Source organism: Pteropus vampyrus, unplaced genomic scaffold (genome assembly GCF_000151845.1).
Source record: "Pteropus vampyrus isolate Shadow unplaced genomic scaffold, Pvam_2.0 Scaffold5, whole genome shotgun sequence".
Lineage (NCBI taxonomy): Eukaryota > Metazoa > Chordata > Mammalia > Chiroptera > Pteropodidae > Pteropus > Pteropus vampyrus.
This window is the reverse complement of record NW_011888786.1, coordinates 3,700,335-3,719,878: the sequence shown is the minus strand read 5'-3', so window position 1 is coordinate 3,719,878 and position 19,544 is coordinate 3,700,335. Positions and strand designations below refer to the sequence as shown.

Sequence of the window (19,544 nt, the reverse complement as noted above, 5' to 3'; positions counted from 1 at the left end):
TAAATGTACATATATATGTGTATATATTTATAATGTGTCCAAAGCATGCTATTTTCTCTACAGAGAATGTGTGATACTGTATCTTTTTCCCAATAGTATAAAGTACTGTCTTAATTACATCTTTATACATATTACATAAAATTATTCAACAACACTCTGAATACTGTTTTTAGAATTCTATTTAGTTCATGGTTTCAATACAGTAATGAACAAGTCTGGACTTGTGCTATGGTTACTGTAGATTTAAATGAGAACCATTTATTCAAGCATCATCCATATATTTCCCTGAAGATCCTCAATATGCCTGGTTCGGAGTTAAAAATGGTGGGCATACAAAGGTATACTGCACAAAGACTTCCTCGAGGACTTCAGAGTTACATTATGAAATAAACATGGGATTACTTAATTATTTATTCAGTTACTCATTCAGCAAATATATTATGAGCATCTACTCTGTGCTTGGTAGGGTTCTAACTTCTGAGCCACCAGGTGGTGATGCTATACAGCTGGGGAAAGTGATTGTCAAAGGCTGCTTTAGCTACGGTCGTGGGAGCAGACTTAGAATTGGAGAAGACTTAGAGCTTATAGCAACAAATGACTTAATGATAATAAAACAGACACCCAAATTAATCAGACCGCATGTTCTAGGTCTCACGGGGGTTTCTGATTAAGCTAGAATTAGAAACTGCATCTTCCAAATTTTAGTCGATGCTTACTAAATACTCATAGTTATAATGGAGGAAGGAGATAATACGAAGGACAGTGGGAGGTATGACAAGTCCAAGGCAGGTTCAGAAAGACTCTAGCTGGGATAGTGCATAAGGTTCCTATGTGAGATCAGTGGGGTAGGGATGAAAATATGTACTAAGAAGGGACCAAGAAGCTACGGAATGCTGGGCTAAGCAGTTTGTCTTCAATTTCCTAGGCAACGGGAAGCTTTGCTTGAATATATATTCAATTCTTACTGCAAAATTAAACAATTGAAAATCTCCATGTTCTTCTCATTGATTATTTAACTCATACAACCTTTACGAAACACCTGCTATGTGACAGGCACTTTGATAAGAGCTGTCCACAAAGAACCCACAGTCTAGTGGGGCAACATACACAAATATCTATTATGCTAATTAAATCTGACAAGGACTGTGATAGTACTCCCCTCCCTCTTCCCCCTCCCTCTTCCTCCTGTGATTGAAGTATGTGCACAGTGCTTATCAGAGCTCAGAGAAGGAAGGCAGCTATGCTCACCAGTATACCACCAACACTCAGAGACTCACCTAGTCCTGTTTGTGGGCTGGACCAGGGAACCTATCCAAATGAAGGTCACATAAGCTAATTCTTGAATGATAGATAGAAGCCCCTCCACCCCCCCACACAAAATAATAATGATAAATAGAAAACAAGCTGGTATTAGACATTGATCTCACAATGATGTTGGTATATAATATTGGGTCGATGCAATTCTATTCTGCAATTTCTGTCATCCTGAATGCTGGTAATGATAGCCCTGAAATATTTCTATTAGTTTCTCACTGCCTAAAGTCATACCTCTCACTCTCAAATAAAATCTTATTAACTCATATTTATCCCTCAAGACAGAATTCAAACATCCTCTCTCTTTTAAAGCTTATCTCAGAAGGATTAATTACTGCTCTTCCTTCCTGGACCACATAGCTCATCGGCCTTCCCTCAATCGTAGAGCGGCTGTCACATTATTATTCTGTCATGTCTGTATCTGCTTCTGTCCACTCTAAACGCTGGGCAACCTGAAGTACAAAACCACTTTTTTATGGTACTGTATCCCCACTGTACCAGACAGCACCTCAAACAGAGTAGATGGATTAAGTGAATGAAAAAATTCTGAAATGCCTCCAGAAAAATGGTTAAATCATTTCAGTATGTTTTTTATGTCAATTATGTTTGGTTGTACTCTGATCTTTTGATAAACCATCAGACCTGGTCCATATTTTACGACAAGTTTCAATTACTTATAGAGTAATGTTCAATTATAGACACTATGCCTGGCACAGAAAAATGCACAATATTTCCTTAACGAATATTGATTCAGTGAACCAGATGTCTTATTTTGCCAATTATTTTGAGAAAAAAATAACTTTTCTTCTCTAGTAAACTCCCTAACTATTCTATAAGAAATTTACAATGTTCAGAAATAAAAATTTACAAAATTCTATCACGAGTTGAAAATATCTACTTCATTTATTTCCTTTTCCCCAATGATGTTGTCTTTATTTCTTCCTGTTTTCCCTTGTAGTTTCACTGATTTTTCTTAGCCCACTCTGATGCTTTCATGTTCTCCATTCTTCTGTCAGATTTTTTTTGTTTGCTTGTGTTTCTAATCTAATCATAAATCCAGGAAGCAAAGGTTCCAACTGATGTTGCTCTCAGAGCACTTTAGACATAGGATAAATGTAACTGATGATAGGTTCAAGAAAATATCAGACTACAAAAAACTATTTCAGGTCTGTAATTACAGATATAGTGATTTAAACTGATCTTTAGATATAAAAGAGCTATTTACAAATATAGTTACTTTGCTAGACTCATGGTGATGAACCAATTTAAAGAAATTTTAGTATAGGTTCCTTATCTAAACTAGTTTCAGAAACAGGATGTGTACTTAAGGAGAATCTAAAACTACTATGCACTAGGCACTGTAATTGGATACTTTAAAATTTAATAATAGCGTCTCTATTTTAAATATAAGAAAACTGACATTCATAGAAGTTAAGCAAGTTGCCTAAGACTACAGCTAGGCAAAACAAAATATGACCCTGTAATTAAAGTTACCTGCAATCATCTTATATATGCTGTACTATTTCTATTGTTCCATGTTTGGAGCGAACACCACTGAACAGAACCGTCTGAGAATATCTCAGTAGGATTGATTCTTAATCATGAAATACATGCATTTTGAAATTTCTCAGGCATTTCCTAAATACTGCTCCAAAATGTTATTTCAGTTATACATCCAGCAACAGTGCATGAGAAGTAGTCTTCTCTTCTGCTGTACTAACACTAGATATTCTAAACCTTTAAAAAAATTTTCCAATATAGCATGTCAAAGGTGGTAAATGTGTTTTTATTTAATCACTAGTGAAGTTGAATGTTTTTAACTTGTTTATTACATATATTCCTTCTCCTTTGAATTGTTTTTTTTATAACCATCCAAATTTTACTGATGTGCCTTTTTCCACATTATTTTCCATACTTTGTATATTAGGTGAAATGAATAACATTTACCCATTTTATAGGTGGATAAATTGAGAGTTAAGGAAATTAAATAACTTGTCCAGGTGTCAAATACACAATTTTAATCTAATCTCTTTGATTGACTTCATAGCTATGCCATTAACGACTATACTAAATTATTTCCACAGCACCCTTTCCAGTATTTACACTCCTCACATAAAAATCTATTTCCCCCAAGTCTTGTATGAACACAAGTATCGAATTAGCAGAAATTAATAGACATATAAATAGATGTTGTTTTCCTTATTAATAATTATATAGAAAAATGAAGTAACATAGGGTCTTTTCTTCATTACAATTAACTGTTATGTTGATGATCAAAACCTGGTGAATAACTTCTAAAGTAAAATTTACTTAGCCATAAATGTTCTATGTCTCTCCTTTGACCTATGATATAGTTGCCATAGAAACAAGACTGTTTCTTTAGTATGTTACATATGTTGAAAAAATAGTATTTTTCTTTTTTTATGTATTAAAGAAAACTGCACATTTTATTTGTAGAAATCTGAAATACATTAAACTGAAGAAGAAATGTGCTAATTATGGATTTTCTATATTCAACTCAATACAATCTATGTTGACCAGGGAGTGATAATTATGTTTTTTATACTTTGCAAGAACTGAGTCGACTGATAGGAATTGATGATTATCTTCCAGTTTAGCATGTATTTCCTTTCATCTTTAGGTTCTGTGAAGCAATACCTAATTTAAAGTTTAATATCTTCTGTTCTCATATGCAGCAGATGGGCCAGGCAACCTCCTACCATCTAATTCCTTAGTGACATTTATTATTCATCAGAAAGGAAGTTAGGAAACATTATCTTTCTAATTCCTGGCTTGTTTAATCGAATAAAGAAAATGTCCTATAGTTAGCAAAGGAATGATATTTAAACCCATAAAAGCATTGAAAAGTAAGACCTAGTGGCCACACATTGGAAACACTTGACTGTTGTTCCGCCACATAGATGATTTGGTAAGAAAATGTAACTGATAAGAAACAAATGATAACAATTATCTCAGTTTTTAGAGATATTTAGCTTTGAACCACGGAAATCTGGCTTATGATGAGACATTAGCCTCTTGCCCGTCTCTACGGGCCACCAATCCCTCCATATATCTAACTAGACACCCTACTTGCAGGTCAAGGAAAATAAGTTGAATACTGATACCATTTGCATTTTGAACCTCAGTGTTATTATCACATGTGTTTTTCAAAGTCAATGCCAGGGAATAAGGCTATTTCTATATCCGTGAGTAGGAAAAGACAAAAAAGGAGTCATTTAATGAATATATTACCTCAGACTTTTTTCTGATGCAAAGATGAAAAAGCCTCACTTCGTCCTGGCTTCAATCATGGTGAATTTTGTTGACACCTATAACTGTAAAGATCAAAAGTAGTTCTGGTTTCAGATTCTGTTGAATTTAGTAACTCACACAATATTGTGCTCATTTGTTTTCTTTCTCTTGGCTTTCATTTCTTGAGATTGTCTCAATTTTCATGCAGTTTTCTTCTCAAGACAGCATGAGGGCAGCAGCAATGTGGAGCCTGGGTCCTATTTTCTTAGCAACTGCAAAAGGAGGGAAGCAGATGGCTATTACTCATGCCAGCAACGAAGCCATGTTTGTCTCTGACCGGATAAACTGATTGCATGTATTCTTCTCTGAATCAATGACTGAGGCCAGGAGGATTGTGTAATCTGATTAGTCGAGGGTCAAGTCACATGCCCTTCCTTAAAACCAAAAAGAGATTTACCACCTCTCCAATCTAATTTCCTTTGTGATGTGTTTTTTGACTCATGGACTATTTAGCAGTCTATTGCTAAGCTCCAAATATGTGGGCATTTTCTAGATATATTTCTACTATTGACTTCTAATGATTTCATTGTGGGCAGAGAACATACCTTAGATGATTAATCCTTTTAAATGAATTCAGACTTACTTTATGGCCAAGAATATGATCTATCTCATTGAAAGTTTTATGTATACTTCAGAAGAACATGTATTTTGTTGTTGTTGAATGGAGAGAATTATAAATGTTAGTTAGGTCAAGTTATTTAATAGTTTTGTTCAAGTCTATGATAATTTTGCTAATTTTCTACTTATTTCTTCTGTCAAGTACAATACTTGCGGATTTTGCCTATTTCCCCTTTTTTTCCATTCAAGTTCTGTGACTTTTGAAGTAAGCACATGGCCCTTACAGAAAACTATTGCCAACAATTGGTCTCAAACATAAAGAATCATGATTTGTGAACACACTGACATCTCTTCCATCCTTATAATTGTGAACTCTGTCATGGCCTATAAAGTCATTAGGGGATATAATATGGAGATTGTTTTGTATTTATGACAAATACCACTTAGTATATGCTGGATGTTGAAGAGTAGCATTTGGATTTCTAGGGAAAGGAATGCAATATGTCAGTGGGAAATGGGACAAAAAATTAAGTTAAAAAACAAAACAAAACAAAACACTACAATATTGGAAAAACGTAAGGGAGATTTTTTTGTCTTGCATGACACCCTTATAATCATAGTGTCAAAGTCACATGAGGAGTGACAAATGACGAAGCACAGCTATGGTTGTATGACCAATGCAACAAAAGTACCTGAGTGTCCCAGTGTATGTCCTTCCTTTTCCTGATGACTTCTGTTTACCTTGGAAGTCCCGTCCTCCTACCAAAACCAAATTAATGAGTCTCTGTTACTCACTTTTGCAATTCTCACTTTACATATTCTCTGTAAATCTTTCTGACTTGTATCCAATGCCAGCTAATTTATTCTTGCTCTTGGTATATTGCTAAGTCTATGCTGGTTTTTTTGTCCCTTTCCTAGCCACCTGACATCTCACAATGCTCTCCATAGGCACTCGTGTGGTTGTTATGGCTGAAATTATGAGCTTCACGAGCTAGATCTGACAGTGGCTTCCACCTCCTAGCCATACCTCTAACATGTATATCTCTGAAACTGTATTCTATCTCGAACACATCTTTTATAGTATTTCTTCTGAAGTATGAATGTAATTAAGGAGGAGAAATAAACTGGAACAGATGGTGTAGTTATACTGTGTTTCAAGGCACAAAATGAAAAGTGAAAATACGCAAAATTTGGAAGTCCTGTCTAGTGTGCCAGATTGACCACTGACATCTCGGTGCCACTTCCTTCCCTTCTATATTCTCATTGAATCACAGGGGCTTGAAACCTGAAACTCACATTTCCCTGACTCCCAGGGCTACTTGGGCTACAGCTTAAGGTCTTCCTGCAAGAGCCACCTGTGTGAGATTTAGAACATGGAGGAGGAGGCAAGGCCATTGCCATTCTTTGATGGCTGAAGCTGGTAAAAATGTGGACAAAGGGTAGCAGCAGTTTTCAACACGTTCTGAGGAAACATTTTCAAATCACTGATTTACTGAGATCATTGCGGTGTCTACGGTCAATTTTTGCACTTCCTAATTTCCTGGAAGTTTATAGGCTCTCCCTAAATCTTGCCTCCACAATACTTCTGATTGGATTGTTTTTTAAGTGACTATTTCCACTTTAAATTTCTTCCTGTAAAAAAATACTTATAGTGATTGGTCTTTCATAATATTTTGGAATTTGTCATTTTAACCAGGACATTTCTTCTTTTTTATTCGTGAATTTGCTATTCATGAATTTGAACTGCTTGGCTGTTATCTCCATGCAAGTCACTAAATAAATTTATAAATAAGTATTTAATGCATGTGTGTGTGTGTGTGTGTGTGTGTGTGTGTGTGTGTGTGTGTGTAGAGGAAGAGAGAGGAAAAGAGAGAGGAAGAGAGAGAGACACAAGAACCAAGTAAGTCTAATCATAGATATCATAGACACCGTCTAGATTGCTATTGATCCAGTATTTACATCCTGTAGTCTAATGATTCTCAAGGAAATTGTGTTCAGCATTTGGGACAGATTCCTTTTGTGAAGGACTATCCTAAGAAATACAAGAAATAGGTCATTCCTGGTCCCAACATACTAAATACTTACAACATCTTTGAATCATTATAAAGACTGAAAATCAATTTTCAAATTTCTCTAGTTATTGGTAGGACACATCCGAATCACTATTCTAATCTACTATAAACTTGCATAATTCCAATATTCTTAAGTACATGTCTTTTCAATTTCATTCACAGAGTCTTTGTAAAATAGTTTTTTTTTTTTTGAAATGCCAATGTTTTACATCTCTAGAAATCCCTTGCATACCATTTCTGTGACACTGTCCTCCAATGTAAACAGTGTCAGTGTAAATTAATGTGGTGTAACATTGACAATAATCTCAGCCTGACTACTGACGAGCAGTCTTTTCTCTTTTAATCCTTATAATTCAATATTTTAAAATTAAATTCTAATCTGAATTAAAACAAGATGGTATTTCTGCCTATATAATTAGGAAATGTTTATAAGTTTCAATTCTTAATAGAGACGTGAGTACAACAAAACATGAAATTTCATCTATCAGTGATGGAGGGTAAATTGGTCCGAAATTTCTGGATGACAAAAACAATGTACATCAGCAGGCTTCAAATATATACTTTTTTTTGACAAATAGACTCCATTTTAGGAAACTCTAATATCCTTATCGTTTGTAATATAAACACAAGTTTAAGATCAAAGGCGCTCATTCCAGTATCATTTATAATTGGAAACAACCTAATGGTCTAACAATGTGGGAATGACTAAATGAATTCAGGTCTTCATATTTGTACCCATTACAAATATGCCTTACAAAATTATCATGTCATGGACAATATTAAATAAAAATATTGGGCTAGAATACTGCATTTTAAGATATCACCTCATGAGAGATACAAGCAAAAACGTTTTTGCATAAAAATACATTAAAATACTTGACAGTGATTCTTTCCTTCTCAAACCACTTGGTGAAGAAGCAGAGATGGCATATACAAGTATTAGCGTTTGATATCATATATGCAATAAAAACACAAAAATCTCATTAGCTTACAACAAATATGTATTTCTTGCTCTTGCTCTATAAAGACCGAGCGTTGTCCCTCCAAGCATCCCAAAGACACCATAGTCATACTAGTCTTCCTTGAAAGATTTCTATCTTGCTGGGTTTTCCTTTGGTGGAGGGCAATAACACAAAAGGGCAAAATGATTCCAGTGATGCTCTTCAATGTGAACCCAAGAATGCAAGGAGACTGGCAAAAACTGGCACTGCAGCTTGAGTGTCACACCCAAATCACTCATATGTCATTGACCGAAACAAGTCACACACACACATCCCAAGTCAGCAGTGTGGAAAACTCTTCTCTGCAAGGTAGCAATGGCAATAAAGCAATGAACAAACAATTCTGAACCAATCTACCACAGTGAAGTGGAGTTTTTATGATGTTCTGTTTTTTTTTTGTTTTTTTTTTATTGCTTTACATTTTACTGTATTTTTCAGATTTGGTACATTTTACTTTGATAATCATCATTATCATTTTTACCTAGATTTAATAATAAGCTTCTCATCTTATTTTTGTACTTTATATCAATCTCCTTTTTGAGAAAAAAAATCATTATTTTATTTGTGTATTTTCAGTATCCTGGGCTGTTTCTATTCTTCAGCTTATAAAGAGTATACTGTCAAAGAGATTACTTAAAATCATTTCAGAACTCTGAGATAAAATTCATTTGTTGCAAAAGTTCAAGATGTGAGGAGCAGTTAGGAAACCCCTTATAGTTCACTTGTATTTGTTATGGACAATAAATAGGGAAAAGATTATCTGTTCGTCATGAGAATGAAAGTGGAGAGCTGGATGCTCAAAAAGAAAGACAGATTGAAAATAAATTTCATGTGGAATAAAAGAATGATTCAGTAAGAGATGGATGAAAAGATCATTGAGAGACAAAAGTCTAATTCATATTGACATTGTCGGGAAAATATTGTTGTTACTTCCTGGAGCTTATCTACACTTCCCTGAAGTTGCTTTGCATTTGGGAATTCCAGCTGACAGCTGAAAGAGGCGACCAGTTTACCTTTTTGTTCTGAATGTATTATTTGGTTATGTTTATTTTATTAAAGAGAGATTGATTAAACCCTTGGCATATTTACTACTTACAATTATTTATTTTCTTTATAATTATAGGTTTAATGGCAATTTTATTTACATCTCTTTATTTAATGATTAATCCCTAGACCTCTGGGCCAAACATGATATCAGATTCTGGCTCCATCTGTATTAGAGCTGTGACATTTGAGTTACTAGTGATGAGGCAATAGATCTTAATTATCATCAGCAGCATCATTATTAGGAAATAGATATAGAAAAATGAGAAACACAATAGGAAAAGGAGTAAATAGGTGGTTTCAGAGAGGAAAAGAAAGATGATCATCTTGAGAGAGGAACCTTATAACTGATCAATAAATAAGTAAACAAACAAATAAACAAATACAGTGTTTCTCTGGGACTTTGCATATTATCAGACAAATCTGATAGTAACCTGAGATTGTAAATGTGTGGCTTAAAACTGCTGGGAATATCCAAAAGACCACTAAAGATGATACGGAAAAAATTTAAGAGTAGCGTAACTTGACTGTGATTTAAATTTGAAAGTGGCCAGCTAATGATTTATATTAGAGAAAGATGTGAATTAAAAGGTATAGTTGGCTGGAAGAGCTAGAGGACATTCTAAAGAACCACAAAGTAAACAAGTTTATCCAGCCCCAGCAGAGTCCATAAAAGTGACATAATGTCCATTCGTCTTAGAGTGGTACCTACTCACCCTGGCCAAACCCACCACTCACTTCTGCTTTGTTTCCATGCTCTCCAAGGAATATTGCAGTTACTAATCCAGTTTCCCATGAACTACAAACTGGGGTAGGAATTCCCTGGAGTGGGAATTCTCTGGATGAAAGAGAGAATTAGTCTGGTTATTTGAAAGAAATGTCTCTTTTGAAATGAATTTATTGGTGTTGGTTTATATGGTTCGTTCTCCCACGTGTTTGATTACTGTGACTCAGCCTGTCCAACATCTGTGAACGCTGCAAGACTGACATGACCATTTGAAGGCACCAAGTTGATGCCGTCTTAGAAAGTTTTTTTGAAAACAGATTAGTCTTGTCTCCTCTTATTTATGCCCTCTTCTGTCTCTTCCTACGAAATCATAGTTGTCTCCTATGACTTTCTTACAAGCAAATTATAGATAATATCTATAATCTTAAACTGAGTTGACTAAACAGAGTATTAAAAATGTCTTAATATTCATTTTTACATGTCAGATATATTTTTAACCAAATGTAAAATTCCAGATAATTATTTTCTCTTGATTCTCTTGATGCAATAACATGAAAATGTGATGGATAGTTAATAATCTTCATGTACGCTGTAGTGTAGGCCCATAACAGAATTATTTTGAGATTTATTTTTCCTACTAAGTCACTTGATTTGTTTAACTGCAGTTCTATTTGATTACCTCTAAACCATCAGTCATTCTGTGATCTCAAAGTGTTGTAGCATATCCTGAGTTATGAAGAGCCGTAATATTAATTTACAACATTCACACATATGGTACTCACCAGGAAGTAGAAGAACCTCCCAATGAGTGTCATGGTCACAATACTGGTGGTTTAATTGTTTTGCCTTGCTACTTTATTTTTTCCTACATGGTTTTAAACATCTGGGGGCCATGTAAATCATTAACTGTTTTGGGTGGGTTATGTGGTTTATAGAGAGAGAGAGGCAAATTGCATGACAAAAACTCCAAGATAAAATTGGAAATGGGGAAATTTTATCCATAAAAGGAAAACCTTATGGTCATTCAATGGAATGAACACATTAATAATTTGTAACTTTCCCACCACATCACTAAATCTTGGCATTGAAAAGAAATGCCAAACGTAATGTTTCACAACCTATTTTTTCCATAAATATTCATTCTTTTTACAGTTGGAGAAAAATATTGTCATTTATGTGAGACAGAAAAAAAACACACTAAAATAAAAACATCTGGTAAAAATAGGCCAGTATGTTAAAATTTGAGAGGAAGCATTCCTGCTTATTATTGCATTCTACTTTTTCTATATAAAACATCAAATTCTTCAGAGAACTTCATATATTTACTGTAAAGTTTCAAGATAATAATACCTCTACTAAATTATGATTCCCGGTGCATTGTCTTGTGGTAAAGTTTTCTTATAACATTAAAGCTTTATAAAACGTGTAAAAAGAACATACAATGTGAGTAATGGCTGGCAGGCCAGTCCCTGCTCTGAAGACAGGGCTAGACCTTACTGAATCCATATCTGGACCCTAAATGATGTCATGTCTCTTTGGGGGTCAATTCAAAATGCATATTTCATTCCCGGTTAAATGCAATTTCATGGAACAGAACACTACATAAAAATCAAACACATATATGGTAGAGAACCTATGGAAAACACATACACCATAGAGGAGTCAATGGACTTTTTGGAATATAGATTTAAAAGAAAGGGGTAGTTCATCTGCTATCATTTATTTAGAATTAGTTAAAAGATTGAATTTGATATTTTTATCTGTTAGTGCTTACCTAAAGTTTATAAAGGTAAGACTATTTTCCTCCATTGAATAATTGACTATTTTTATTGGATAGAAACAAATATTTCAATAGGCTCCATATGCATTTGAAAAATATTTCATTAGCAAATTTTTATCTTTTAAGACTACTTTTTGAAAATTCATTCAAGACTGGCTGCCAGGTTTATAAAATAAATTAAAAATCCAAACTAGAAAATCGTACTTGAGTGTAGTGCTATTTTTTGACTTCTCAGAATCCACTCCATTCTAAATGAATTGTCCACACAAATAAAAATAATCCCATCCTCTTGCTAACAAATTATTTATAGGCATGCATATGTCACATTTCTGGCCAAAGAGACAGGAAATACAGCTAGTAGATTTATTCTAGAAAATACATATTTATCAAAAGACACTGGGAAAGACATTTACTTTATGCCCCTGGCCATTACTCTGTCTATATGTGATGTCTGGAATTGAAGCAGCCATATTGGGCCATAAGGGTAACCAGAGCTAAACTGATAGCATAAAAAAACAATTCATTAAGATCGTCAGTGTAGAAAGAAAAATTCTGGTTCCCCAAATGATCCTAGTTAAAATATGTTTCCCCGAGCTTTTTGTTATATGTGATAAAGAATTTCTTTATTTTTTAAGTTAACTTGAATTAAAAATATCTACTCCTTGGAAACCAAGGTATTTTAACTAATACAAAAAGAAAGCACTAGGGCTGTGAATGTTGCTAAGTACATTATGAACCTCAATCTTATTTAATTTGCACACAGCCATGAGGTAGAGGTTATTAGTGCTACTTGAGTAACGTCAAAATGGAGGCTATGAAAGCGTTTATAACCTACACAGCTTTTCATAGCTAGAAGCCGATGGGCCTAGAATCGAAATCAGATTTTCTGACTCCAAACACCTTACCTTAGGCTTGTTATCATGGTTCTTCTAACTCGCTTGGAATGTTTGGGATAATTTCTATGTCAATACAAAGTAATATTGGGCAAAATATAATTTTCCTCTGTGCAACTTCCCTTTAACTAAAAAACATACAACAAATAACAACAACAAAAAATTTTGTTAGGCTCACCTTTTTTGTGGAAGTTGATCAATCTTATCAATCAAACCAGTCTACGTTAAACACACGAACAATACAATTTTTATTCACTGATTATTTATGGCTGTGATTATTCGTCCATGCTTGTGTAATGCAGGAAGGATATGGACACCATAGGCATGGTTTTCTCTGTCAAGGACAACACAGTATTGAACATGTGGACTTTAAAGTATTCTTTCCTTAATCACATGTTGATACTCTTTTTTAATATTGCCTTTTGCATGTTGTCTTCTGGTTCTCCCTCACCGACCAGTTGTCATCTACTGTTTTAATCATTTAATTCCTATACTACTTTGCGTCTGTTCATTTATAATCAGAAATGTGGAATTATTCCAATGTCTTTAAATTAGCCTTCTGCAATAGACCCAATATTTTTGCCCTCCCCCAAATTTAATCATACGTTGAAATCTAATGCCCAACGGGATGGTACTAGGAGGTGGGGTCTTTGGGATGTGCTTTGATCATGAGGGTGGAGCCCTCAAAATGGGATTAGTGCCTTTATAAAAAAAGACCCCACAAAGCTTCCTCGGCCCTTCTGCCATGGGAAGTTATAGTGAGAAAGTGGCTGTCAGTGAGGAGGTGGGTTTTCAACAGACATCAAATCTGCTGGCACCAAAATCTTACACTTCTGGGCCTTCAGAATTGTGAAAATAATTGTCTGTTGTTTATAAGCTACCAGCTTATGGTATTTTTATCATGGCAGCTCAAGCAGACTAAGATACTTCATAATCATTTTTTTAAAAATGCTTGAGTATCAAAATAGCATCTTATTCATGCTGGTATCCTTCAGAATCCCTAGCTTTTATTTGTTAAAAAACATTTATGAAGTGCCAGTTTGTGCTAGGTACCATGATAGGGCTCAGAGATACAAAGATGCATATGTAAAGTGCCTGACCCTACCATGATAGGCGCTTGGGAAGTTCTGTTGAATTTAATTGAATTTATCCCACAATAATGTCGGATTGAGCGTCTACCAATCATCCTAAGAAGGGGGGTCATATAAAACATAAGGTTAATGACTAAATAATGGAGTTAAAATTTAAGGTTAAATACCAAGCATTATGTAATTTCCTTGCATTATGAAGATGGGTCATTAAGGATTCAACACTTTCGAGTCTGCTTAACCCAAACAACAATGAAAGGAAAAAATCTAAACACAATTTTCCAGCTTTCATATGAATGAGGTTAAATTGGGCAAGACAGCAAATAATGAGGGATAATAAAGAACTCAAGTCATCCAGCACATTAACAAAGCTGATGTGTAGTTAATCCTGAAAAAGATGCATCACTCTGCTGGGTGAGAAACAGGAGAGTCCTTCCTAAAGGGGCGATGGAAGACACACCCACACATCTCCATGGAAGACACACCCATGCATATCTCCATGTTCAGATAAAATTGTTTTTTTTTTCCCAACAGTCAACTCATATGTCATCTTTTACTTGCTTCTTTTTCCAAACCCCCAAGCTGTCTCTCTACCCTCACAGGGTTCTATCTGCATTTCCTTTGTGTGTGGTGGTCTGTCTTGTCACCATGTGATGAACTGTGAACTCCCTAAGTGGAACAGAACACATGTGCATGGAGTATCCACTGGTCCAAGAACTGAGCTATGAATACTAGATATGCTACCTCACCCTATCCTCTCACCACATCTATAATGTGGGGATAAAGGACAAGATGAGGAGAGGAGTGTCAAAGCCTTAATTAAATTTCCTGAGGTCACGCAAGAAGTGAAGAGCCAAGTTGGGCTTCGGACTCAGAAATGTCGGACTTCAAAATCATTACACTTCCTGCAACACTCAACTCTCCTTAGAGTAAAGCTATTATTTAGGTAGAATTTTCACATAGTGGATGCTTAATAGTACTGGTTAATTCAATGACTAAAATGTTAATAAATAGATTAAATAATTAATAAAGGATTTCTATAATAAATTACTCTTATGTCTTCCCTCAATAAAAGTATTACTACAACCATGAATTGATTCGGAAGTGCCGTCCTGGTTGATCAAAGCTTCTTGTTAGCTGCAAGTGATCATTTCTAGCAGGTGGAAAACACAAAGAAATTTTCCAATCTCTTTCGAAACGTTTATAGGTTTCTTCACATACTCTTTCCAGTTTAACTTGCCTGGCACTGAAAAATATAATTATTTTCCACTTAACTGAATTTGAATGTGAAAAATCAACTAAAGTTTTTCCCTGTTGCTTGTATTGTTTTATTTTTCTTCAAAAGAAAGAGGCTAATAATATCTCAATAAACTGATGCTGAGATTTTAAAAGTTTTTAAAGTAACTTTCTGAATATATACTTATGAACATTTAAATTGCTGTCTCAATCTTTAACTTCTGTCAAAGAACAAGGCTATATGTATGTAATGTCTACGTTAGATATGTGAAGCACACATTATATTTATTTGGTCAATATTTCAGTTATTGCAGAAAGAAAAAGACTATGCTAGCAAAATTCCTGTCACACTGAAATAAATGGCAGAACATTTTTAAAAATAATGAACCAAGTCACATAAAATTCCAGCTTCTGCATTTTTTAATTTAGACTTCCAAGTACCTTAAGATTATTAGGTACAAATATCACAGGCATTTTGATTAAAAAGCTAAATTTCCATGAAAGCAACAATGATGTTCTTCTATGAACATACTTGGTACTTCCTTAACTCACCAAAAATGAGTTAAATTCTACTTGACATGACCGAGAATTGTCATACAAAATTCCAAATTTGAGATTGAATTTTTTCGACCATCTTCACTAATGGCGTATCAGCTGGGAGTGCTCTTGGCTTCAAGTAACAGAAAAATCCAAGTCATAGTAGCTTAACAGAAGTATATTCCTCTTATACAGAAAGATGCATGGAGATAGAGGAAGTTTGGCTTTGCTTCACCTGTTTGGTGACATCATCAGGGAGCCAGACTCTTAGGGAGGTCCCAAGTTGGGGACTCCTGAGGGAGGGGCGAGCCAAAAAACTAAATAAGTAAAATGTATGCTATCTTAGAAAAAAACTGCTATGACAAACCTTAAAATTTCAGTGATTTAACATATTAGAGGTTTACTTTCTTCTCAAGTCATAGAACAGGGTGGGTGAACAGCGAGGCATCCCAGGTCTTCTCTCTGAAATTGTTTATAGACCTAGCCTGATGATGGTTCTGACATCTTCAATGAATGCCTTCTACTGTCACCATGTGGCTCTTCTGCATTCTCCCTGAGGACACAGAGGGAAGAATGAGAGTAGCCCTGATCATCTACACACAAATAATGATGGTTGGATCGTGAGTTGGATCAGGAGTTTTTCCAGGAGCATCCCTAGTTTGAGAGCTCACTTTGGAGACATATGCATGGTCTTGCGTTAGGTAAGAAATATAGTTTCTCAAAGTCTTATTTCTTGTGAGTAGTATGTTCAGTTATTTATCTATTTCTCCTAAGAAGTTTCAAGTCTCGTGAAAGAGTCATAGGTTCAAATGACCTCTGATTATTAATGTTCTGGCTGTTTAGATTCCAGAGAAGAACAGGAGTTGGTCAAGCACTTCCGTGCCTCTGTGCATTTTGTTTATATTGTCACCTATTTTGTGAAGCCTTTTCATACTTCTTACAAATCTATGCTAAAATAATAATTTACTTTTTAGTGGCTCTGAAATAATAATCTTTTAATTTCAATGAGTGCTACCCACTTCTGACTCTGGGTATTTTGCATTTTTTCACCAAAATGTTTCCACATGCTCACAAGGTACATCTCTGCTTCTCTGCTTCGCTTATGAAGATGCTGAGGCTCAGAATGCTGAAATAATTTGCCCGCCATCCTCCTAATTCTAAAGTTAAAAATGTAGGTATTACTTTGACAACTTCTTGTCCCTCATTGCCCCAAAACACAACCAATTGCAAAGTTTTAGCGAGTTCATCTCTTTATTATTTCTCAAACTCATTTAATTATTTTTCTATTCCTATAGCCATTGCATCCATTCAGTTCACCATCATTTGCTACCTGAATTACTGCCGCATTCTCTTACCTGGTCCGCCTAACTCAAATGTGCTTCCCCTGCCGTGCATTATACTGCTACTAAGAGTAAACTTTCCAAAATGGAAACACATGCTTCCACTCTGTATTGTATAAGGATAAAAAATATCCTTATTTTTTTATATCATTCTTATTATGGTTATCACTGATGTCATTTCTTCCTCCTGTGAGGGAAGTGAAGCAGTTAACATTTTCTTACTCGGCCTCAAATCTCAAACGTCACAAAACCACTCTGCAAAATCCACAGGAATTACAATACCACAGGAAACCTCAGAAGGGCCTTCCAAAAGAGACACATGGAGAGAAAGGGCGTATTGTTCAGGAAATTAGAGTACAGCAAATATCAGAGAGACCATTTCCCATGACTAAAATGGATTAGCTGCAACAAACCAAAATCCACAGATAACTCTCCACCAACATGTGGCTCTGTCATTAGGAGCAAGTTATTGCTTTGTAAAGATAGTATGAGGATGAGAAAGGACTTCTAGGATTATGCTTTGAAGGCAAGATATCACTAGAGAGGTTGTGTTCATGGCCAGAGGCAGTCTTTTAGATATCTCTGAGCAATGCAAGAATTTACCCCATTCAAAAAGATCCTGGACTATCATATTTCAATGAGAAAAACTGACATTATAGCTCAGAGTTTAAGAGCATAAACTGTGTGGCCAAACTGCATGTGTGTTTCTAACCTGATGTTGACACTGACTGATTATGAGACTTTGGCCAATCTATTCTGTTTGATTCTCTGTGATTCAGTTTCCTTATCTATCAGAGCAGACAAAAATAGCACCTAAGAAGGAAGGCAATTATGAGAATTACCTGAGTTGTGTGTGTGTGTGCGTGTGTGTGTGCGTGTGTGTGCACGTATGGCCAAGAACATTGCTTGGCACATAGTTTGTGTTATACAGTATTATAAATTTTATGTTTCACCCCATACATGCATTTGCTCATTTGTTTATCTCAAATTTGCCCCAGCCTGCTTCTCACTGAAGAATAAAAGCTAAAGTTCTTAAGATAATTTTGAAGACATTTAGACAGCCGCTACTTAAAATCCTTTATTTTATACATTAGGAAACAGGGACCGGGAGATCTGACTATTTATTGAGGATCTCATTTCCAGTAAGAGGATAAATTTAAATAATTCGACCTAGGCAATTCTACTCTCAGTCTGGTGTTCTTTCATATAAACTATATTATCTTAGCCAATGTCCGTGATGTTCAACATTTTCCTTTAAAGTAAGTGGGGAAAAAAGGGGCTATTTTCCCTGAAGAAAAGTCAAAGCAGCTAATAAATCAGATGATTTACACAATAAGACATAGCGGAGACAGTGAGATTAGAACTGCAATCCATGACTCCTTTTTCTGAAAGTTATTTCTCTGCCTACAAAGTAATGAACGATGACTTTTGGGAATATTATACAAAAATTCATATCTTTACATGTTCAAGATGAGTCACTGTCTTACTTTCAAATGTATGGTCAACAAACAATTTGCAGTACTTTGTGATCAAAATCCTGATGCTTTCCTCTGTTAAACTGGTCTAAATATAAAGGCTCAAGATATCTTGCGTAAGTTTTTCATTATTTTTGGAATATTGTACTTCTAATTCAGCATATCAATATGTAACTGGGGCAAAACCATTATTTTGGCGAGAAAGGGAAAAATCATCTGTGTTATCTACTATTAGGTTATTACATCAAGCAGAGCCATTTTCATAGCAAGAGCTAGGTATTTACAAAAATATATCAAACATTTGAAAGTATAATCAAAGAGAAAATTATATCTAAGTCTGCGAAATTTCAAAGGAAGAGCAGGATTGGGAGAGAAAAGAAAACATCTCACAAATCTGGCTCGCGATCCTTCCTCTCTCTTGTTATCTCGAGTATCTGAGACCTTCCCGAATATCTGCATTCCTAGAAGATTAAAAAATAAAAGTTTAGGATATCTTTGTGTCATTTTAGATTTTTGTCAGTGACTCTTATAGATGGGGATAAGATGTTTCAAAGCACTGGTGAAAAGAATGTAATGTCTGCTTAGTTCTGGGGCATCAAAATGGAAGAAAATCTATTTCCTAAAACTAAAGGTTGCCAGAGACTGTTTTTTCCACTGCAACCCACAAATCACCGTACAGTGCCCCTCAAGTACGGTGGTGCATGTGTCTTGTCTCTTTCGGAATGCAAGCTGCAGTGTGCAGAGAGACAAGTGAATGTTATTTGCATGTCTGATTGCCTGTCACTGTCAATCTCAGGGACAGCAGAGAAATCATTGGCCAACGACTTCAGAGTTTGCATGTCCTGTGCTTACTTATTACTGGAAAGAATAAAATATAATGAACCTGATATGGACAAGGAATGCAAGGAATAAAATATTTCTTTCAGACTGTCGGCAAGCAATGGAACAAATGAGATTTACGGCAGAATTGGAGATGTGATTTATAGTTTTGCTTGTTCTTCATTTAAAAGAGGAAATTAAAACCACACTTGCATATGATTCAATCTTTGATCACCAGAGAATAGCTGCTGTGAATTAATTATTATAAACTCTATTACCCTGTTCACCCCAGGTGCTGCATTCACGATACCTTCCAACTAGTGTCCCAGGGGGAAGATTTTTTTTTTT

At 35.1% G+C, this 19,544-nt stretch overlaps 1 long non-coding RNA gene across 1 annotated transcript in view; it reads right to left on the bottom strand.

The window, feature by feature from the left end:
- LOC111743678 overlaps positions 1-19,544 on the bottom strand; it is a 502,800-nt gene that overhangs the window by 65,381 nt on the left and 417,875 nt on the right. The window contains exon 7 of the long non-coding RNA XR_002781828.1: positions 4,567-4,838. This is a non-coding gene — a long non-coding RNA (uncharacterized LOC111743678). The remainder of the gene's footprint in view (positions 1-4,566; positions 4,839-19,544) is intronic.